The sequence below is a fragment of the Sceloporus undulatus genome, chromosome 2, assembly GCF_019175285.1.
Source record: "Sceloporus undulatus isolate JIND9_A2432 ecotype Alabama chromosome 2, SceUnd_v1.1, whole genome shotgun sequence".
NCBI classification, from domain to species: Eukaryota; Metazoa; Chordata; class Lepidosauria; order Squamata; family Phrynosomatidae; genus Sceloporus; species Sceloporus undulatus.
Genome location: NC_056523.1, coordinates 27,040,274 through 27,062,095, shown reverse-complemented (window position 1 = coordinate 27,062,095; position 21,822 = coordinate 27,040,274). Strand labels below are relative to the sequence as shown.

Sequence of the window (21,822 nt, the reverse complement as noted above, 5' to 3'; positions counted from 1 at the left end):
TTTAGTGGAAATGAGTAAGCACTAGTAATCTGTCAAATAATTCTTTTTTAAACCTCTGCCAGTAGGCCTGCCTGTTTTTAGGAATATGTGCATTTTATTATTAGTAATTAAAGACTGTTGATCTACCCAAAATACAGTAATATATTTCCCTCCACCCCCTTTAAAACACACACACACACACACACACTTGCCTGCAATACTGCTCTGTTGAAAGATGCAAATGTTAGATGTTTTTTGTTGTTGTTTAATGAAAGTGTACTGAGTGTTCAAAGCCTGTATTTTCTTGCTAATTCTAAAGGATGTTAATTGGTGGTATTTAAGATTAAAAACTCATTGCTGTTCATTTGAACATGAACATATTTAAAGGTTTCTTTTTAAAAACCCAACAGCAACCCATTCATCTTGTGCTTTCTTTTAATAAGCATATGCAATTTATTGTGAGTTTCTGTTTGTATGTGTGGATAAAATAATAAAGATTCTTAAAGACTTACTAACAATGATACCCTCACTTCAAACAGTAGTTCTTAGCCATAGGAACAGAAAGAGCAGTTGCAGGTCTCAGAGAGAACACAGAAGTGGTCTTAAAGGGTTGTGGTGGATGGAAGGAAGGAAGAGATGTGTCATGGTTATAGATGACTTTGTGTTGAGAAGGATAGAGGTAGTATTGTGCAGACTTGACAGCTATTTCATGAGGTGTGCTATCTTCCTGATATTAGGATCTAAGACCTGACAGGAAGCCTTCCAAGACTGATCAAGCCCACTGAATGTTATCCTTCCTTTTTGATCCATAGGGGATTAAATGTCATTGTTAGATACATCCTTCAACATAGAAGTGACTGTGAGGGTCTGGGTAGAAATCTGAACAATCTTGGGTGCTCAGGTTGCTTTTTTCACCAGGCCTTCCAGTTGATGACCATGGGCTGGGAGAGAGAAGAATACTACAAGTGAATACCTCATTGTGTAGCTGGTGTCAATGAGAAAGATTTGGCTAGGACCATGGCCTGCATTTCCATGAAGAAAGACTTCTAGGAAGTGGTGGTAGTTGATACACCTGACAAACCTGATCAGGAAGTTTTTTGTGGGATTTTTGTGCTATGTGGCCATGTTTATTCCTGATGTTTCACCAGCATCTGGGGCTGGCATCTTCAGAGAATGATCACCAATTAGCAGACACTAATCCTCTTTTGCATATCCTCCTACCCTGAGGAGGCCATCAACAACAGAATAATATACAGATTAACATGGGAATCACTCCTCCTCACTCAGGGTCACACAGTATATATATATACCCACTCTCTTTCAGGTTAGCATTCTCTGAAGATGCCAGCCACAGATGCTGGCCAAACATCAGGAATAAACTCTTATAGAACATGGCTACATAGCCTGAAAAACCCACAAAAAACTTATGGATGTTGGCCATGAAAGCCTTTGACTTCACACTGATCAGGAAGGCTTGAAACTGAATGGAATGAGGAAGGGAGGGAGGGAGGGAGGGAGGGAGGGAGGGAGGAAGGAAGACTGAGAACAAGAGAAAGCCAAGTTCTGGGAACAATAGTGCCAATGATGCAAGGAAAACTGAGGTGGACCTACAGAGGGGAAAAAACCCCAAGGGGAAGAAATTATTCCAGTTTGAAATGTTTCTAAATCATGCATGGCAATCATGTGGCTTTCCAGAGAGCTTGTGGTGAGTCCTAGCCAGCATAGCAAGAGGTGAGAAATACAGGGAGGTGCAATCCAACAACATCTGCATGATTCCCACCCCTACTTTAAAACAATGCACAAAGAGTAGGAAATAAGCAATATGAACTTGAACTCTTAGTACAGTGTCAGGTATTGGGTAACTGCAGTTCAGAAACACAAGCCTCATCAAAGCCAAAAATTTGGTGGTGCAGTGGTTAAATGTCTGTACTACAGCCATTCACTCACAAACTGCAAGGTTGCAAGTTCAATACCAGCCAGGGGCTCAGTTCAATTCCTAAAATGAGTACCCAGGTTGTTGGGGACATTTAGCTGACAGTTGTAAACCGCTTAGAGACTGCTTAGATGATATGAACCGGTATATAAATGAAGTTGCTGCTGCTATTGCTTTATTCAGAAAACTGAGTTGATTGCAGCATAATAATACTGTCAGGACTGAAGCATTTTCAGTTACACAGTATATTAAAAGCGTGTAGCAATTCCAATGTTTTTTCTTGGGCTTGCATCCCATTTGTCTAAAAACCCAAACATTTCCTTTCCCAGGATGACCCCTTGTTGTTCCCGTCATACCAGACATTCTCATAGAACTGACTGTGATTTTTCCCCCTCCCCATACAATTGCTCATTATCTAGCATATGAAGGATAAACGTTCTACCCAGCATCACCAATTATATAACATATAGCTATATAAGCCATATAGGCTTACATATTGTAAAGTGCTTAGGGAGTGTTTAAGTGTACTGATAAGTGGTTTAGAAATGTACTTGCTATTGCTATATGCCATCATCTAGGATTCGAAAGCATATCAAAATATATGGCAAGCAAGCATGGCAGGAACTATGATCCTGACATTCAGAAGGACAAATGTTTAATAGGCTGTATTAAAATCTAATGGGATGACACTGATGACTAGAATGTATTAATTGAGTGGTGTAATCTATTCAAAAGGAATAGACCAAACAGAAGAAGAGGAGCAGCATTATATGTAAAAGATATATATATACCTGCAAAAAGATCCAAGTCCTGGAGCATGGAAGGTATGATAACAGCGTTTAGGTAAAAAGTATAGGAGAAGGAAATAACAGTTATATCATTGTGGGTGCCTGTGGGTAGACTTCTAAGCCAATATGAAGTCTTGGGTGGAAGGGCAGCTGTTAGACTGCTATTGAGGGCTATGATGAATCCATTCTGGATTTTACTTCTGTTTCACCTGCAGCTGCATCCAGCCCTGGCAAGGTTTCCATTCACATTAGAGAAGTTGTGGCAGGAGGTGTAATAACATCTAGGGCAGATTGACTACTCTGGTATTAGCAGATCCACTGGCTTCCCTTGCTTTGATGATGCCTTTCTAGAACAGATGAAAGCTCTTCTACCTTTTATCATGTACAGGATCATTTCAGTTCAGAAATCCAAGTTCCAGCAGTAAAACAGGGGAAAAAACTTTATTCAAAAATGAATGATGTTCACAGCAGACTCATGTTGTCAGAACTAAAGTAATAGCACAGCATAATAAAAACATATAGCAATTCAAACTTTGAGTAGGCTTGCACCTCATTCACCCATAGAACAAAATACCTTTGCATTTCCCCTTTCCCAGGGTAAGCTCTCCTTCAAAGCCTATACCAGCCAATCTTGAAACTTCTAGCACAATCTCTACTCCCCACATATCTGCTCAATAACCACTCCAAGGAATGTAAGCAGCCAGCATCATTATTAACACAGCATAGCACATCACACCATTCATTATTAAAAATTCTATAAGCAACTATGGCAGTCTTAGACTTGAATCTTGATACCCTTATATTGGAAGTCAAACTGTACCAAGAGTGCAAGGTCCAACAAATTCCTTACTCACCTTGCAGACGATTTTATTTTTAAGAGGTTAAAGAAGTGAGAAAGGTGCCTTGGACTTGATTCTCATCAACAGGGGCAAACTGCAGAAGTACTGGGAACCTTTGTGAAAGTGATTAAGTCCTCTTGGGATTCTTTATACAGAGGAAAAAGAAAGCTGAGTATAGTTGAGCACACTCTCTGGAGTTTAAGAAAGCCAATTTTAATAAGCTTAAAGAAACACTGGATGAGGTGTCATCATCCAAAATACTAAAGAGAAATATCTCTCCCATGTGAGATATCGAAGGCACAATTGTGAATATTTTCAATGAGAAAGAAAAATGGGAGGCATGAAAAGAACGAGGTGGATGCATAAGGAGCTTTCAGACAAGCTGTGATTTTAAAAAGAGAATGTATAAGAAATGGAACAAAGGACAAATTAAAGAAGAGTACAGTCAAGTAGCCAATATTTGTAGGGAGAAGATCAGGAGGGCTAAGGCTTGGAATGAGCTCAGGCTTGCAAGAGAGATTAAAAATAATAAGAAGGGGTTTTCAGGTATATTTGAAACAAAAAGTAGAATGGAGAAGTGTTAGGTACGTTGCATGGGAAAGATGACGCAAAGTGGAGTTGTTCAGCACTTGCTTCTGCTTACACTGATCACACTCATGAAAATAGAGCAAATGAGGCATTGAGGAGTCAATAGGGAAAATTTCTCAAATAGTGAGAGAGGTGTCAGAGGAACACCTAGCTACTTTAAATTAATATAAATTCTGCTCAGAATCCCAGCCAAAGAATTCTGATTACAGGAAAGGAGATTTCTACTAAACATTATGATATGTTCAAGGAACAGACTTCTTTACCAGGAATTTTAAAATAAAGATTGCATGGCCATCTTTTATGGATGCTTTAGTTTTGGATTCTTGATGGACCTAATGGGCCCCATGGTAATTTTCAACTCCGTGAAATCTGTGCCTGTTTGCCTCATGCTCACAGCATGCTGTGATTCTAGAAGACACTTTGTAGTAGGGCTTTACACAATAAGATAGTGGACAGATTAAAAAAAATTGTCAGGTTTCTAAAATGTACTTTAATACTATTGCTTTGTCTTGTGTGTGTTGGGAGGCTGTGTGTTTATGTATCAGGTGGAGTTTAGAATTTAAATCATTCCATCCAAACTGAGAGCTTCAAAGAATGGGAACACAAAGAATGGATAGTGCTGGGCTATGCAATGATAGATTTGTTGGGGCCATGGGATTTTTTCTTTTTCAAATACTGAATAGCCATGGTTTTGCCGTCAGATGTACAGTATAAGTTGTGTTGAATGAACAAATTCTCAGCATCTCAAGATAAAGAATCTTGGGTAGCTTAATTGGGAAATGGCATCTCAGTTTCTCTGTGAGAGGACCCAGACTGGACCCAAAGATCAAGTGTGAATTGCGCAGCTGAATAAATGAGTGAATCTGCTTCCTTCTTTGCATTAGGGCTGATAGGGTCACTTTATGCTTCCCTTTTTCTAGCACAGCAACAAAGATGAAATGGAATGAACCTGTGATTGCATGGCTTTTGCCTGCCTGCCTGCCTGCCTGCCTGTCTCTTTGTTGTTCATCTGTCTACCTGCCCACCTACTTACCTATCACTGTTTTAGTTATATTTATCCCATTGAAATAATGTTGGTGAAATGCATGACATCGCTATAGAGTTATGATGACTATCTGGGAAGAATGCCATTTCTTAGAGACAGGAGCCCAAGAACTGTCAATCTGTCTTGCCCACCCCACCCCAAAATATGTTAGAAAGTCATTGTGTTGCAGCTTTTTCTTATCTTTATAAAAGGTCATAGATGCTGTTTTCTTTGATTCTCTGAAGGCAAACTTTACCTTTAATATAAGTTAGTATTTCTTTTTTAAAAATGGCATTGGTGGATTACTTCCTCTCTCCCTCATGTGGATGTTTTGTAACTTACAAAATAAGTTTAAGTAGGCTAATTATCATGATTGTGACCTATCTGCATCCCTCTGAAAAAGGAAAAACAGCAAAAACAGCCAGGTGATATTAAACCATCTGGCAATGAAATACGAAGCAGTTCCTTTTTCAGCTTGTGTCCATTAAAGAAATGCACTGTGGTGGATGCAGGATTTGAATCAAAACAAAAGAACAGAATCAAATGCTAAAATATTTAATACTGAGGAAGACTGTACGTTTCAGCGCATATGGGATGACATGTGTTCTGTGATAGACAATATAATGGTTGTCCATATGTAACTACATGCGCTTCTCCATTTGTATGTGGGCTGAAGCATATAGTCACAGAAGGGAACTGAATGACATGAAGTTGAGTCTTGTCCCTTCAGAGTTACTACAGTTTAGAGCTTAAAGTCTAAACATATTATATTAACTGATGAGGAGCAATTGGAATCAGATGTGTCAGTGGTTGTTTCTGTACCATGCCAAGCCATACAGAAGTGGGAAGGTCTTTTGGACTGCAGTATGGGAAGGAAGGGTAAACCCACCTTTCTCCTGTGACTATTTGAAGGTGTTTTTTTTTAATTTTAAAAAATCCCATTATACTAACGCAAAGTGCTAATGCTAGCATTTTATATTTTATATTTTCAAAATTAATGCATCAGGAATATTGAATAGCTATGGAAAGAATATTCACTGTTGTTTCCTGGCCAAAAAATGGGATTGCTTGTATTTCTGTACTGAATTATTTCCTGAAACATTTCAGGAAGTGGGAATACCATCTAAAAACTGTACAAAATTATTTATTTTCTTCTACACCGGAGAGAAAACTGCTGAGATGGTTCCTTCTTGCATGTAAAAATGACACACTACAGAATTTGCACCCTTACTGCTGCATATACGTGTTTTTTTTTTCCTGCAGTATCAGTTTTGTGGGAAACTGTTGTGGAACCAGTTGTAAAAGAATTTGTACCACTGATTGTACAACTGGCTGTCTAGCCAGGTGCACAACCAACTTAAGACTCAGTTATCACTCTGCTAATGTCTAATTGGGTTTGGACCTATGTGCTTAACAGGAGACTGACTTTGATCCTGAAAGACAAGAGCTTTGAACTAGGAAGACTTTTGATTCAAATCTTGCTACTGGAGATAATGTCTTATACTCTCTCTCTGTCTCTCTCTCTCTCCCCCTCCAAATCCCACAACCAGTATAGCTATGCTGGCTGGGGATTATGGAAGCTTCAGCCAAAAAGGAACATTCCTAAGATCTTCCCTATACCCCTTTAACTGCCATGCCTCTATCCTACAGAATCCTGGAGTTTGTCTAGGTATTCAGCCTGTTCTGTCATAGTGCTCTGGTGCTTCACCAAACTGCAAATCCCAGGATTCCGCAGGAAAGCGATATGGCATTTAAAGGGGATGTCAAACTGCTTTAATTCTGCAGTGTGGCTACACCTTCAGAGTCTAGATTCAATCTCCTCTACCTATAATTCTAGCACTGATTCAGCATTGGTCAGCCTCTTCCCATCTTGCAAAATAGGTATGGGGCAGGGGCACTTTCCAGACTTGCAGAGTCTTTGGACTATTAAAATCATGTGTGTGAGATGCTTTGAAAATCAGTGTACAAATGCTACTATATGTGTTTGTTTGTTTGTTTGCACCTACTGGGGAGGGCAAGATTCTGCTTCTGCCCCTTCCTTTCCTCTCCCCATTGTTGAATTGAGTACAAACCATTTTTGCACTTTGAACTCAGTTTGTAACAACTGAAGTAAGCAGTGGACCAAGGTGGAAAGTGGGAGGAAGTGAGAGAACATGGGACAGGTTAAACACAATGGAAGAAGTGTGATCACAAAGGATTTATCAAGACTGTCCCTGTCAAATCAGGATAATTGGAGGGTATGATTTTACATTGTATGCAGTTCAGAATACAGCAATCTGCACAAATCACAAAGTAAGTTAGATGGCCCTAGACATTTTGGACAACATTTCTTCACTGCTTTTCAGTCTAGGACAGGTAAAGCCCTGTGAAGGTTATTGACCTCGTTGGACATAAATGATTGGTGGGCTGTGGTCAGCTTGGTGGGTCATATATTGTGTGTGCCTGAGTTGTAGAGTAGTATCTGTAGGATGTGAAAGCAAATATATCGGAGCACTTCCAACAGTGATACAAAACAGACACACTCTGGTCTTCCAAAATCTAGTCCACACTCAAATATGCTCCGATATATTTGCTTTTATACTGGCTTTAAATACTAAATACATTTACTTAGAAGAAAATTGTGCATTCTAGTAAATATAAGTGAGATTGGTATTTTTCTATAGAACTAAAAACGTGGCCCAGTTTAATGGTGCAAAATATGCCTCAATATATTTACTTTTAAATCTTTGACTTCTTCTTGCTTCCCCTTGGATGAACAAATGCTACCTTCTTTCCACCAGCTTCATGTTTTCACTCCTTTGTCAAAACTGTGCATCTCTGGCATCAAGGGAAAGAAATATTCAGTACTTTGCATTTACATTTGCATGGCTGCTGCCAGGGCCATTACCTATTCTCAGATCCATATGGACTTTTTCAAATATTAAAAAATATTCAGGGAGAGTAACTTTTAAAAGCAAACTTTTACAGATGGGCTTTGGGCTGATATCAACAAACCTGACCTTTCAATCTCTAGTGCAAATGGCAATAAAAACCTAGCCTATCTAATCTGACTGCAAATAGCTGTAGCTTCACTGATCTGGTCTAATCAAAGGAACAAGCCCAGAGGGGTTTTAAAGGTTTTCTTCTCTCTCTCTTTCTCTTTCTCTCTGCTATTGCTATTGCCATTAATTTAATTGGTAAAGTATAGCGAAACAGCAGGGAAGATGGCAAATGTTGAGATCTGCAGGGGAGGCCACTGCTGTAACCTTTTTGTTTATTTTGTGGTGAGAAGGAAACACAGAGAAATCTGCCTAACCCGTATCAGCTGGCCTAATACATTTTACTTCCCAAAAACCATTGAAGGTGTCAGGGTAGCTTGGGGGGGGGGGGAAGCCATGTGGTCCATAAAGCTCTCTCTGGGAAACATGGAATCATAACATTGGAAAATGCATTAGGAGTACAGTCATGTTCCCCTTATGATGGCTGGAGATTTACACAGACTGATGTACACTTCTTGAAGCAGTTGTCTCACTGTGCCTGACAGTAAGGCCAGTCCTGACTTGCAGACAAAACATGTTATTTTATAATGGGAAGCATTTTATGTCGTTTTGTCCAAATGATGGACATGGTGTCTTGAACCACACACAGTCTTTCCTGTCAAATTCCTACCTTTTAAAACTCAGTCTTTCTTTCAAGGAGCTACGGGTTGGGGTTATGGTCTACTCCCTTTCTATCCATGTAGAGCAGGGGCAGGCAACCTTTTTGAGCCGGGGGCCGGGTTGCTGTCCCTCAGACAACTGGGGGGCCGAAACCAAAAAATAAATAATTAATTAATTTTTTTTTAAAAAAATTAAATATATAAATAAACCAGGACAAATGTAGGACAAAATTTTCAAATGGAAGACACTTTTTTTTAAAAAATGGAGGACATGCGAAAAAATTGCTGATTTTTAAAAAAATGTTAATATAAATGCATGTTTCTGAGGCTTCTATAGACAATTGCCCCCCCAAAGGCCCAGGCGGCAATCGGCGGCAGGACTGGGCTGGGGCCGATCCCAAGGCCTCGCAGGGCCGCATCCGGCCCGCGGGCTGCAGGTTGCCTACCCCTGATGTAGAGGTTCAGAGGGGGTGAGTGAAGTGAAAAGGGATTTGATCGGGAATCTCTTTGGTTTTAATCCATCATTCTAACCATCATCCCATTCTGGTCTGAGGATGATATTTCATTGTGCCCCAAGCTTTTGAGTTCTTTTCAGCTCTCTTCATTTGTGCCATGAACAATGTTATGGTACTAACTGTAGTAGTTGCGTGATTGTTCTGCTGCTCCTATTGACAAAGAGGGAAGGCTTAGAGTAGGTAGTCACATGTCTTAATCCACATTATTGAATGAATGGTTGAGTAGTATAAATTGACCTAGTGGTACCAATAAGAACTCTTTCCTTTGGATTCTAGTTGTGCAGGAAGGGCTGTTTATATTTAGGTTGCACTGAGGAATAAAGACATAAACATCCTGTAGAAAACAATGAAATGTGAATGATTTATTAGGCACAAGCTGCTGCCACTTTTTTTGAAGTCTCTGTTTATTAACAGGTAAAGGGAATCTTGTCACACCTTTATTAGTCTTCTGTTTCTGTGTACTGGGAATAAAACACTTTCTATATTCCTGGTGTTTCCCCCTCCCATTTCTCCCTAAGAAGTAGTCAGTTACGTGACTTAGCTAAAGCATTAGTGCCAAGTTCTTTTAAAAGTGAAGCTCGTATAAAGTTATTAAGCACGTGTATGCAAATGTGTCATACAGAACTTTATCGCATTGGCCCTGGAATGGGCCTGTAGTGTTCCAAAAGGGAATGTTTTGGGGACAGGAGGCAGCAGGGAACGCATTTTATCGCACTGCGAGAATGCCGACACTGACGCCAAACATCCCCATCCCATTCTAGATGCGTCCCAGAGTGGGAAATTTTTGGGAATGCTTGAGAAGCGTTCCTGGAAATCACCCCCTGGGGAACAAATTTGGAACGGGATGGGGATACTCTGTGGCGGTGGCAGCGTTCTTGCTGTGCAGTAAAATGCATTCCCTGCCGCCTCCCGTCTCAAGAACATTCTGTTTTGGAACGCTACAGGCCCATTCCAGGGCCAATGCAATAAAATTCACAGTCTTGGTAACAATTTGAAAATTGGAATGGCTGTGAACTTGTTGGACCATTGATGGAGCATAAATCTCTTACCCTAGTGGAATTTACATTGCTTGCACTGGCGGTTGTGGGGTGAAGTCTCCTTCTACCCAAGTGACACAGAGGAAGCCGGGTGCAACTCAAACACCTTGGATAGGATGGTAGTTGTTATTTGGCTGCCCATATACATATGGAGAAGATGGAGAAGAAATCATCCTTCATACAGTGGAGAAAGTTGCTGCTTGTTCCCTGGTACACTCCTGCAGAAATTCTGGACTCTAGCACAAGAACAGTAACAGGAGTGCCTTTTGTTGAAGTTTCCGTAATTTGCACAAATATCCTTGTTTAGAATTTTGTGAAGGAATATATCCCATGCACATGCACATGGGAAGACCTGAAAGACAGGCTCATTGTTCCAGTTCTTGTAGTCCATGCAATAAGGCGGCAGCTGTTATAGTTTTCTTATCCAGTTAGTACAATTTATGCAATTTGTACAAAAATGATTCTCGAAAATTCATTTAGGACTGAAAATATAGTGTAGATCTCGCATGTAAGGGGATAGCATTTGTCAGATTTTGTTCCTGCTCAGGAGAACACGGCAAGTGAGAATTTACACCTCCAGGCCAAGGATGTGGGAAATCTGTGTTTTCTCACTCAAGAGGGATGCAAATAATGGGCCAGTCATTCTTTTCTTGAGAAAGTATCCTTTGTCAAGCATTTGGGGGTCAGTTTTCGTGACAGTCTGCAGATGTTGATCACTTCTTGATAAGAATGGGGCTACTTTCTCTGGATCTGGAGAAGAAAAATAGCTCAACTTCCTCCATCATTACAAGGAGCTTCCAGCAGACCTCCTATGAAGACAAACATTAGTGGGGTTACATGGGATGGAAAAAGAAATTACCTACACCCCCACCCGCCAAATATTAAGGGCATCAGTCTTTTTTGTGACAAAGCAATGGTAATTCTGTATCTTAAAGCAATAATGTGATAGTATTGCTCCTCCCTTGGTGGCATTTTACAAATTGATGAACCAAGACATTTACATGGGATGTTTTAATAAAGCCACAAGATTTCTATATATTTCCATAAATCTTATAAATGCTCATTTTCTTTCTTATGATAAACTCGGCAGTGTAAACCCCTGTGAATCTTTCAGAATTGCATACCAGTAGAAGGATGTACAATTCATAAATACACACCTTACGTCTATATTCCTCATGCAACTTTTATGAACAGAAGCCCACACAAAGGGAATCAAGTTAACTTGCATCTCATCTGCAGTAATTCCTATAATTCTTTGCAGCCACTCACCAACCACATTTCATACACTGGTTGTAATTGTGATAGACAATTGTTTCCAGACAAGAAAAAAAAATCGCTTTTGTGTTAAAACAGAGCAGGGAAAATGGAAGATATATCTTGTTCAAATACAAGCATACTCTTGTATATGTGCACTGAAGAATACAAATAAACATGTGCAACAAGAATGTGACTGGAGATCAAGAATCTGTTTGTCGGTGACAGAGCATAAAGTTCCACCAGAATACCTATACGGAGTTTTGGGAGGCTGAGTCTCATTTGGGGGAAAATGTGGGATATAATTCAAATACATATATAGACCAGGAGAATGTAGGGTGCGAGCTTTCTCAGTAAAATCCTGCGGCCAAAAATGGCTGTTCAGGTCGGGTTGGGTTGGGTTGGGCAGGGCAGAATTACATCCAGGAATCATTCAGCAGCTTCTGTAGGAGCTGGAACAAATTTTTGTATAAGTAGGTAGTGGATACCTTTTTATGCAATATTGGTTACACTAGTATAAACCACCAAGAAACCATTCTTAAAGGTTAGAATAGGCAGATTTTTTTTCTCTGTTTGTGGTAACCTCTTGTGCAGCCCAAATTAGCTTTATAGATCAGGTTCTACTGATAGATGTGTGGGTGATTTGCCACAGATAAACAAGGGCCAAGCCTTAGTTTCTTATTTCTCTCCTTTTCTGTTCTGTAATAGCCCTACTGTGTTGTTTCTCCCTCCTTGTGTACTAAGACCTGCTTGCAAAACACCTCCATTGTGCCAGAACTCTTATTTTAAATACCTTCTTAAGACTTAGGAAGATCCTTGGAAGTGTTAGGAAGACAACATGCTCTCTCGATCCCTGTCCCTCATGGCTAGCGGCACAGGGGGGCCCAGCTGTAACTTTATTGTTACAGCAGATTATTAACACCTCATTGAGGGATGGGCAATTTCCAACAAACCTGAAATTGGCCATAGTAAAACCTTTATTAAAAAAGCCCTCCCTCGACCCACTGTTGCACAATAATTATCGGCCAATCTCGCTATTGCCATTTCTGGGGAAGGTGATCGAGCGGGCAGTTGCAATCCAACTTCAATCGATCTTGGATGAAGCGGAATATCTAGACCCATTTCAAACCGGCTTTCGGGCGGGTTACGGGGTTGAGACTGCTATGGTCGCCTTGGTCGATGATCTCCATCTGGGCATGGACAGGGGAAGCGTGTCCCTGTTAGTGCTCTTGGACATCTCAGCGGATTTCAATACCATAGACCATGGTATCCTTCTGGGGCGCCTGGCGGAGGTGGGAATCGGGGGCACTGCGCTCCAGTGGTTCCGGTCCTACCTCTCCGGGAGGTCCCAGATGGTGCAGCTGAGAGACGTGCACTCCGATGAGAGGGCCCTTACATCTGGGGTCCCTCAAGGAGCCATTCTGTCTCCCATGCTTTTCAACATTTACATGAAACCGCTGGGAGAGATCATCCGGAGACATGGGGCGCGGTGTTATCAGTACGCTGATGACACCCAAATAGTCTTCTCTATGTCTCCGACTGATGCAGTGACCGGGATTGGCGTCTCTCCTCTCGTGGCCTGTCTGGAGTCGGTAATGGGCTGGATGAGGGACAACAGACTCAGCCTGAATCCAGAGAAGACGGAAGTACTGGTGATAGGTTCCCCCGGTCCGGGGCTGGCGGTGGTTCCACCTGTCCTGAACGGAATCACGCTTTCCGTGAAGGACTCTGTACGCAGCTTGGGGGTGCTCCTGGACTCGTCGCTCCACCTTACATCTCAGGTGGCTGCGACGGTCAGGAGCACCTGTTATCAGCTTCGGCTGATACGCCAACTGCGTCCCTACCTCGACCGGGGAGACCTTGAAACTATTGTACACGCCCTGGTAACCTCTAGGTTGGATTTCTGCAATGCGCTCTACATGGGGCAACCCTTGTACCATACTCGGAAGCTGCAACTTGTGCAGAATATGGCAGCCCGTCTGGTCACTGGCACTGCCAGGGCCAGTCATATAACACCTGTCCTTAAAGACTTACATTGGCTGCCTATTTGCTTCCGGGCGCAATACAAGGTGTTGGTAATCACCTATAAAGCCCTAAATGGCTTGGGCCCAGGGTACCTGGAGGACCGCCTCTCTCCGTACAATCCGCCCCGCGCACTTCGATCTTCATGGCAACTACTGCTAAGAGTTCCAGAGGTGAAATATAATTCCACCTCTAGGAGGGCTTTCTCCATCTTAGCCCCAAACCTCTGGAACGCGCTGCCCTTCGAGCTCCGCTCAGCCACCTCCCTTTTAGGCCATTTTAGGAAGGGGCTAAAAACCCATCTATTCAAACAAGCCTACCCCTGACCAGCAACTCTCCCCCCCCCCTCGTCAGCACTGTAGGCCAGCATGTTAATTTTATTGTTTTTATTGAATTGTTTTAATGTATATGTATGTATTGTTATTAGATGCTGTTCACCGCACTGATTTTCAGAAGGGCGGTATACAAATAAAATTTTATTATTATTATTATTATTAGGATTCAGCTCCAGCACCCAGTTCCTAAAAAAAGTCCTGCTCAGCTCTCCACCCCCTGCAATTCTTTCTGCCGCTTCCCTCTGTCAAATACCAAACCATCTTTGATTATGATAGATTTCAAAAGCAATTTGTAATATGTCTTAGGCATTTGTTGCTCATGGTAAAAGAAAAGTTTAAGATCCTCCCTGGCGTCATCCATGTCCACAACTGAGAGAAAATCTGCACAGGTTAGTTTGTGTAATCAGTTATGAGTTGGCTGTTGGTTTTTGGCAATTTCCAAGGATATCCTTTTCTTGTTCCTTGTTTTTTCTTTTGGCCACACCATTAAGTTTTCTCATTGGCCCTTCTGGAACCCTAAACATCTCCTTCCTTGTGTCTTTCTTTAACCCTATGAATACTAATTGCATTTAAGGACTGTAACTCAAAATAGTTTTAAAGTTGAAAAGCATACTCTGTGCCTGCACAGGTACACACTTTCTGTTGGAGCACCAGAAGAACACCTGGAGCTGTTATGGTTGCCTTGTATTTGAGGTGACAGAATCAAGGGTTTGATTTGTAAGCTGTGACATTTTATTATTATTTCATTTATTTATATTTCATCTTCTTCCCAATAAAGGGACTCAAGAAGGCTTGCAACTTATTTACAACATAAAAACATCAGTTAAAAAATATAACTATAGCAGTTATTAAAAACAATGAAACAATCTGTAAAATTAAAATAATTTAATATTTGCTAATATATATATATAAAAATAAACAGAACAGCACACCATTGCAAACTCATCAGTCTGACTTTCTTAGTGGCTGGAGAACGTCTTTGCTTGGAGAATATCTTTGGATCCTCGCTAGGGATGCAAAAAAATTCTAAAATACTGCAAAACAAATGTTTTTTAAAAAGATTTATTGAAGAAAAAAAGGAAGAGTCCTAGACAGGGGAAAATATATACGGTTTGGGATTTACTGTGTACAAAATATGCATATGGAGTTTTTGTGTACAAAACAGCATTTTATGTGCAGAAAACAAGTTTCTTGCCCCCAAAACTTCCCGCATGGTAGATAACATTTATGCGCACATATGTTTTTTCTATGAAAACACATGCCCTTTTTTTGTCCAGAATAAGCCTTGAACATCTAATAGCCTTAAAAAACAGCATAGTTTTCAATACCTTTTTTTTTCAGCACTGAAAAAATGACAAAACAATTTGTTATGGCTTGCAATAACATTTATGGGCATTTACGTCCCTATTCATGGTTTTTATTTCTGAGCCATATGAAATCTTTTTTTAGATATTTCTATGCCATTTGCATCATGTCAGGTGCAATTAGTTTGAATTGTCAAATGAATATGGCAATGGAGAATGTTGTGCATGTTCTATGATATCTAAAAGAACTCAAAAGAGAGGCTGTTAACATTTTTGATAAGTTCTTATTTTGAGTGCATTTGTTAATGGCACTTTCCCCAGGGAACTAACCTCTCCATCTTGGCAACATAAGTTAGGAGCCTGGACTCAATATGCTTATAGAGCAGTCAGGTGTAGAAGTAAAAAAATCCAGGCAGTGCCCTTAGAATTCTTTCTGAAAGCTAACTTGTTCAGGCATATAGTAATTAAACTGTTCACGACAGCATGTAATTACATCATTATGTACATAGCCGTCTTTCTGTAATTTGGATCATTGGAGGGCAAAGTGTCAAAGTCTCTATAATGATATTTAATTCCATTTTAACATTTCCTAAAAGCATTGCTTTGTGTTTCTTTTTGAACTGGGGAACCTTTAAGAAAGGAAAACCCTTTCCCAAGTTCTATAAGAGTCATATACATTAAAAAGAATTATGCAAATCACAAAGAGCACTTTTTACACAACTTCATTCAGCCCACTGTGAAGCCAGCCTGCTGGCATTTACTTTAATAAGCGTACAACAAAACGCATGTCAAAGCATACCTATGACCATCTCCTCCACAATTTCTCATGACAGTCTTCTAAGGCCCCCAAGAGAACAATCTTTTAAAAGTGTCAGTGTTTTCAAGGATAGGTCCACATCCACCTATCCCTGACTTAGTATTCAGTCTGTGCTTTGCAACAATTTAAAAATCACAAAATAGAATTAGAAATGAAAAACTAGAGTTGAATACAAACAGACGGACATGGCAAATGAAATTAGCCAAGAAAAGAAAGGGCCAAATCATTAAAACAACTATGTGTAGGCACTACACCAGTACTCCGGGTGGCAGCCCTGTGCACATTTACCTGGAAGTAAGTCCCACTGAATTTAGGAGCATAAAATTGTGCTGCAGAGCTCTATGCCACCTATATTTTGCAATGGATGTGGAATGAAAAACATTCTCAGGTCACCAAAAACTCATTTGTTCATGTTGAACCTATACCTGGTTTTAATGTTGGGGGCGAGGGAGTGCTTCCTGGAAGCTTCAAAGAATTTGGTGTTAGTGGGATGATTGAAAGGTTTTGGCAGGCCACAGAAATGACTGTGGGTGCATGTGGCCCATGGGTCTTTTGTCTTCCCACACCTAACCTACATCCTATGGTTGAGTGCCTTCAAATCCTTTCTGACTTATGGTGGTCATAAGATGAATCATGGGGGTTTTCTTGGTAACAATTTTTCAGAGGTAGCTTGCAACTACCTTCCTCTGAAACTAAGACAAGGTGACTTGCCCAGGGTCACCCAGCAGCTTTCCATGGCTGAGTGTGGATTTGAAACCTGGTGTCCCAGAGTCCTACTCCAACACCCAAACCATTATATCACATTGACTCAGTAAGCATGCTACTATAGCACTATATCACCATTCCACCTTGGATGCACCAAATCTTATGTGATATTTGAAACCTTAGTAGGGTTGAACCTGGTTAATGTTTGGATGGAAGACCACCAAGAAGGAACTTCAAGGATCTACAGGTAATTCTAGGGGGGAAATCTAGCCTGAAACCCTGGACAACCTTTGTTACCAGACCGAGTTGCCAGTATTGGACTAGAAGTAGTCCAATTTGACTCGTATGTTGTCTTGTAAATGTAGGACTTAACCACTGTTGTTACTGAACATCATTCATGGGGCAGAATGAAGCAGTATTGGAGGATCCTGCTTAGAAGAAACATCAAATGAATTTGTTTTTTTTTAATAATCTTTATTAACTTTCCAGCATAATATACATATAAAAACACAAAGATATCCAGTCCATTGGTACTCATTCCATAGATAATTTCATACACTCTTACAAACCAAAGTTACATCCTGTAAACTGGATTCCAAAGGCCCACTTAACTTCCTATCATTTCTCCTACCCTTTATAAGATATAACAGCATTCTTCTTAATCTCTACCTCCTTATCTATTATGTGGTTCATTATCAGTAATCAAGAAATGTATAAATGCCGTCTTCACATACTTTCTTCGTTATGTTCCAATATTAAATTTGACTACGCTTAATAAAGAAAAAATTTGATTCAGCCTGTTTGATCCTCATACAACATACAATCTCTTATTTGAATTGTTCCCCACAATTGTTTTCCTTCACAATTGAGACCTTCGGTTTTTTATACAGAGGACTGACCATAGAACCGAGAAGTTGTCTTTATAGTTTGAAACAGTTATGTTCTTATTCTTCTCCTTCTTGGAGTGTTAAACTGTTGACAGAAGATGGAGATAAAGGATATAATTAGTTAAGACATTCTATCTGCCCACCCTTCGTAAAGTAATGACTAGTAACATATGGGAACGTAAGTCCTGTTCAAATGGTAATTAGTGCTATTTTAATGTCCCATTCTTTTTCCATGTTATGCAGAACCCTTTCCCAAATCTCCTTCCTCCTCCTTCCATCCCTATTCTGCACCATTCCAGAAATCCTGTCCAATTCTCTATATTCATTTACTTTAATCATCCAATTTTCCCATGATGGGATCTCCTCCGATTTCCATAGTTTCGCAATTTCTACCCTGGCTGCCGTAACTAGATATAACGCAATTCTCCAAAACCTATCTTCTTCTTTATTCAATACTGTGGTTATATTTAACAGGTACAGTTTTGGGTCCATTTTAAATTTAATCCCTAGAATGTTTTGCATAGAGTTATGAACTACCTTCCAAAAGTTTTTTATCTCATTACATCCCCACCACATATGAAACAACGTCCCTTTTTGTTTTTTACATCTCCAGCACAGTCCTTCGCTGGATTTGAACATTTTTTTTAATTTCCATGGTGTGATGTACCATCTGTTCATGATCTTGAGATGGTTTTCCTTCAAACTTTGTCCTACTGTAAATTTGTCAGTTCTCATCCAGGCTTTCTGCCATTCATCATATCCAATTGTTATACCCAAATCTTTAGACCACTTAATCATATATTCTTTCACTGTATTGTGTTCTAATATTCTATTTAGTAATATTTTGTAAAATTTAGCAATTTTATTTTTTTCAGATTGCCAGAATATCTTATCCAGCTCATTGAATTCTGTTTCTATCCCGTTTGATTTTATATCGGTTTTAAATCTCTGATTTAGTTGAATATAGTTAAACCATGAAAGCTCAAATCCTTCCTCCTTTAGAATGTTTCTTTGCTTCATGCTCATTTCTCCACGTACACTTATTTTTAACAGACTTTTATAGGTTATCCATTTATCTTTTGTATACCATCTCCCAAAAAAAGCTTCCTGGGGTGAAGTCCAGAGAGGCAGATGGAAATAAAACAATTTAAATATCTTATTCCAGGTCGCCAAAAGAGATTTCCTGATGGGGTGGTTATTAAAGTCCCGATTTTTCCCTATACTCCCATAACAAAGAAAGGCATGCCATCCGAACCTCAATTGTACCCCTTCCCAGTCCAGCGTTGAACAATCGTCTAGTTTAATCCAGGTTTGTATCCACACTAAAGAACAGGCCCAGTAATATATTTTTAGGTGAGGTAAGCCATACCCTCCTCTTGTTTTATCATCCGTTAACACCTGCCAATTTATTCTGGGTCTTTGCCCTTTCCATATAAACTTTTTGAACTCACTCTCCCATTCTTTAAAGGTTTTTTCATTTATCCAGATCGGAAGGTTCTGAAATAAAAACATTATTTTGGGTAGAACTGCCATTTTTAAAGCTGCAATTCTACCCAGCAAAGACAGATTAAACCTGTTCCACCTGTTTAAATTTTCCCTAATTTCCTTCCAGAGCTGAGTGTAATTATTTTCAAACAGCTTCAAATTATCCCTAGCTAACCAGATCCCCAAATACTTAATCTTTTTTTCTTCTTTAAACCCAGAAGATTTAATTATTACTTCTGCTTCCTGAGGAGGAATGTTTTTAATTAACATTACTGTTTTGTCTTTGTTGATTTTTAAACCAGAATAGGCCCCGAATTGTTTCAGTTCCCTCCCTATTTCTTCTATACATGATTGGGGGTCTTCCACTAATAGAGCTACATCATCAGCGAAGACCTTCAACTTAAGTTCTTGTTTCCCTTTCCTGCAGCCTCTGATTTTGTCATTTCTATTAATTGCCAAAATCAACACCTCCATTGCAATTAAAAAAAGCAGCGGGGAGATAGGACACCCTTGTCTGACTCCTCTATTAAGCTGGAAAATTGGGGATCTTTTACCATTCACCACCACCCTAGCAAATTGTTTTGAATAGATCTGTTGCACCTGGGTAACGAAATTGTCTCCAAAATCTATAACTCTTAAAGTTTCAAATAAAAATTCCCAGGTCAATCGGTCGAAAGCTTTTTCCATGTCCAAAGCAATAAACGCAAATTTTAAATTATTATTTACATGATAATATTCCATACAGTTTAATATGGGTCTGGTATTGTCCCTAATCTGCCTTCCAGGGAGAAACCCACTTTGCTCTTTTCCCAGGACATGTGATAATATTTTCTTTAATCTGTTAGCCAAAACACCTGTAAATATCTTATAATCGACATTGAGTAAACTAATTGGACGGTAGTTTGACATAATCTCATGGTCCTTCCCTTCCTTGGGGATCAACGTTATCAATGCATTTTCCCACGATGTGGGAATCCCTTCAGATCCTATTGAATTAAATAGCTTCATTAAAGGTTCTGTTAGCTCCAACTGAAATTTCTTATAAAAAAGTGAAGTAAAGCCATCCTCTCCTGGAGCTTTCCCCTCTTTCAAAGATGCTATTGTTGAGATGATTTCCTGCCTAGTTATTCCGCTATTCAAATTCGCTTTTTGTTCTGCCGTGATCTTCAAATTAATTTTAGAGTTTATGTATTCCCTAAGACTTGGTGCCTTCTCCCCTTCTTGCTTTTTATGCTGGTACAGTTCTTCGTAATATTTTCTGAAAGCTTGTACGATATCTTTCTGGGAAGTTAGAATATTGTCACCTTTTTAAATTCTCGCTATTGTTCCCCTTTCTCTTTCTTTTCTCAGCTTCTTAGCTAACCATTTACCAACTTTGTTCCCATTTTCAAACAGACCCTGTTTAGTACGTTTTAAATCTCTAGCTATTTCTTGATTGATTTTGCTTTGGAGATGTGATTGAAGAATCTTTAACTCATTCCTTAGTTTCGTATTCCCCGGATGTCTCACCATTTGTTGTTCTTTTACCTTGATCTCTGCTACAATTTTTTTATCTCTTTCTGACCTTTCTTTTTTAATTTCCACCGCCCTTTTAATCAGTAATCCCCTAAAGACTGTTTTACTCGCATCCCAAACTATCTTATTTTTAGTTTCGGGTAAATCATTAATTTTAAAGTATGATTTAATTTCTTTTTTCATTTTCAATACAAAGTCTTCATCCTCCAGTATTTCATTTTGTAAACGCCAAATAAACTCTTTGTTATCGTCTTCTAACAGACTCATGTCTATTAAGTTATGATCTGAAACCGTCTTGCAATCTACCTCCATTCCCTTAACCTTAGCCGCCAACCCTTTAGAAATTAAAAACAAGTCTATCCTTGACCAGGATTTATGAACTTCTGAGTAAAATGTAAATCCCGCTTTATCTACATTAATATTAGACCATAGATCTATCAAGTCATGTTCCTGGATCATATCTATACAGCTTTTTGGCAGTCTGCCCTGGTCTTTTTTAATCCTTTTTAACGCCTTTCTATCTCTTTTAGGGTATAAAACCCCATTAAAGTCTCCCGCCAAAATAACATTTTTATATTCATTTACCATCAACTCCTCATTCAAATTCTCAAAAAAGATTTTTTTATTCTCCAAAGGGCCATATATATTTATGATTGTTAATGTCGTAAGGCCGGTATTAATTTCCAATATTTGAAATCTCCCCGCTAGATCATTTTTAATTACCTTGGTTTGATATTTTTTATTAACATATATTGCCAGCCCTCTTTTCCTTTTATCAATAGCATTCAAAAAGCAATTACCCAATTTGGGGTTTCTCAAGAATTTTTGGTCACTTTTCCTAATTTTGGTTTCCTGTAACAGAATCAAATCATATTTTCTTTTTTCTAACAAATGAAAGATCTGCTTTCGCTTTTTTTCCTTATTCATACCCCCCACGTTCCAAGATGCTATTTTAATCATCTTGCCAATAAAATCAGTAAATCATTCACTATATCTTATGTAAGAATATGGAGGAGGTTAATTAGAATTATAACTCACTGTAAGTTTTCAATTTCCCAAAAAGCCACATCAAGTTAAATGTCCAAATTCAGTAAACTATTTGTCGTTCCCTCGAGATTCAGTTCCTTCAGGTTAACTGTATTGGATTGAAAGTCTTCC

At 39.4% G+C, this 21,822-nt stretch overlaps 1 protein-coding gene across 7 annotated transcripts in view; it reads left to right on the top strand.

Annotated features, from left to right (window-relative positions):
• The window catches only part of FHIT (fragile histidine triad diadenosine triphosphatase), a 1,035,018-nt gene that overhangs the window by 234,663 nt on the left and 778,533 nt on the right, over positions 1-21,822 (top strand). The gene's annotated exons all lie outside the window — the stretch shown is intronic.